Raw genomic sequence first — 2,800 nt, 5'->3', positions numbered from 1 at the left:
AAACCGTTAGGCGGGGGATCTGTTGCCCAACAGACGCCTTTGGTTCTCGTAGAAGGGGACCTCGATGAAATTATGGATGTGTTCCATGATGCAATGACGGATCTGTGGGACCACTTTGAAAGAAGTAACAATAGACACTCAGTAAGGTACAGTAGGGCCTGCGGGAACTCTAGGTCCAAACAGGTCTTCTTCAAGTGAGCACGGGACAAGAAAGCATTAAACAAGTGAGCCTGGATCAAGTGAGCAGGTCGGTGTTGGATGTGAAACTCACCCTAGATATCTGCACAATATAGCTACCAGAAGGGTCCCTATGCATTGACTTAGCACAAGAGAGGGCACACCTACTACATATGAAGAGTGTGAGTCTGAATCTGGTCATGCTTCCCATTCAAACTTGACACGGCCTGCACCAAGGGATGTCTGAAGAACTCAGGATTCAGGAGAAACGTGCACTCCTGGTCATCAATGAGGTAAAGACTAATAACTAGCAGATCTTTGAGGATAAGGTGCAGGCCCTCAAGGAAAAGGAGGTAACAACGTGAAGCCAGTAGCTAGAAGAAGTTATTGCATAGACCTACAATGAGCTTTCAGAGCTCATGATCCCAGTAGAAGTAGCCTCCATAAAGAAAATTCATAAGTTGGCTGCTACAGTCAAAGAGTATAAGGACAAAATTAGTAGAGTTGGGTTTGAGCTACAACTACAATTTCAGAGCTCCAATTAAAGTTGCAGCCTACTACTCCTCTAGAAGTGAGAGAGCAGCGCGAGGCTACTATTAAGGCAAAGATGGCGACATTAGAAGCTACAGTCAAGGGATGCACTCAGGTGTTTGAGAATGCCATGGAATTATGGACTTCGTTGTAGGAGGATCCAACTCTGCAAAATCTCGAAGCGAACATCAAGGAGATGCAGAAGGAATTCAATGAAATCAAGTTGACAACGTGAACCTTGGCACCAGTGCAAAGGTTCACCAGATTATAGGAAGGCAAACTCATTAAGAGTGAAATTGATGACCTGCATCGCAAGGAAGCAATCATCTCTTCAAGGATTTAGTCGTGGGCAGATGAGGCCAGTAAGTTGACTCTGTCAGTGCAAAGTAAGCTAAAAGGGATACAACAAACACAAAGGACCATAGGCCTTGCAATTGAAGGCCTAACCACTGAAAAATTGGTCGAGGAAATGCGTCAAGCTACTGCGTAGGGGAGAGCAGACCTGCAGGTTTTAAATATTGAACTCAGTGAGCTGTAGGAGAAGATTGAGGCACCACCAATAGAGTGACTCAAGGATGAGTCACGAATTTGTGTTGGGGGCATGTTGGAACAGGGTCTCCTAGGGTAAATTTTGTAATAACATTTGTTATATTTGTAAATTCTCCACATTTTGAGGAAGCAGAGCGTGAAGGTCATAGGAGTCAAAAGGGGCTTTATCACCTTAGTTTCTTATAATTTAAGATGTTTTGTGACCCGCCCATGGTTTGCAAACCATGGTATTGTAAAAGAAGAAGCTATAAAAGGGATTCATAGCAAGTATTAGAAAGTTAGTTAATCATTGAATATCATTGTATGGGTAAGAAGTTTGAGGCATAAAAGTCTATTTTTTGTACTTGGGCAAAGGGGAAGGATCATGTAGCCGTGTGCGTAGAGACCTTGGTAAGTCTATAATCTGAGTGTGCAGGTCCCTGTAGCTGTGTGCGTAGGGAAGAAGAGTCTGTAACAAAAGGATTGAATCTAATAAAGACTATTTTGGAGAAATATTTGGGTATTTGTGCCTTTATGTTTACTTCTGCATTTTCTGGGTATTCACTCTATTTTCATATTTATCTTAAGAAACACTTAATTGATGCATGGAAGTGGTAGATCTACATATTTACGTGACGTTATGAATGTTTAAGGAAATCATCAAAGGGTTAGATTATGTTTCTACATGTTACCATAATTTTCTACATTTCAATCGTTAGGGTTCACAAGGGTCAGGATAAAGCCCTAGGAATCACAGAAACCAGTCACACAGACCTTTGGATGCAGAAACCTGGTTTTTTCATCCCCCAAAACTGCCTCGGGTGAGACTGCATCCTGTGCTACGTGGGTTGTTTCCAAAAGGGCTGACAGTTTAGGGTTTTGTTGGTTGTCGCAGCTAACTCTGCACCTGGGTCAGGACCCCTCAAGCCAACACCTAGTACCTAAACAGACGAACCTACTATGTCTTTCGTTTTTGGGAGGGTGCTCATCTCCATGAGAGTACTTGGCCCCTTAATCTAAGGTTTGGTCGAAGCTCAAGAGTAATCATAATTGTACATTTGACTAGCTCTCTCTTTTATCCATTGTGACACTGGGTTTTATCTCCAACAAACGATGGTTATCAGACAAAGTCATATCCCCTATTTGCTGATTGACTTTTTAAGGTATTTTTATTTTTTAGGTCCCAGTTTTTTATCACTAAGACTATAATAATATCATGATAATTTTTTTTGATAAAATATATATGTCACCGTGGCTACATATAGCCCTCGTCATCAATCTAGGCAACAACAAGGTCTTCCTCCGTTGACTGTGGAGGATCTATCGAGCCTCGGTTAACCAGATTACCCATCTTTAGGTAATCATTCTCCAGTATCTAGCATCGAATCAGTCAATACATCCCAAGACTCAATATTGTTGGAATATTTTTTCACTGAAGTTTTTTGTACCTCCTTATAATCCTCCTATCACTGATCCTTTGGGACCACTATTGATTCAAATTGCACCAATACCTACCATGTCTTACAATGTACCTACATCCACCATTCCATCGGTGACTAACGAG

Source organism: Pinus tabuliformis, chromosome 6 (assembly GCF_031772625.1).
Source record: "Pinus tabuliformis cultivar Carrire ecotype Pingquan chromosome 6, CPIR1, whole genome shotgun sequence".
Taxonomy (NCBI): Eukaryota; Viridiplantae; Streptophyta; class Pinopsida; order Pinales; family Pinaceae; genus Pinus; species Pinus tabuliformis.
The sequence above is the reverse complement of the archived record's forward strand: the minus strand, read 5'-3'. Positions refer to the sequence as shown.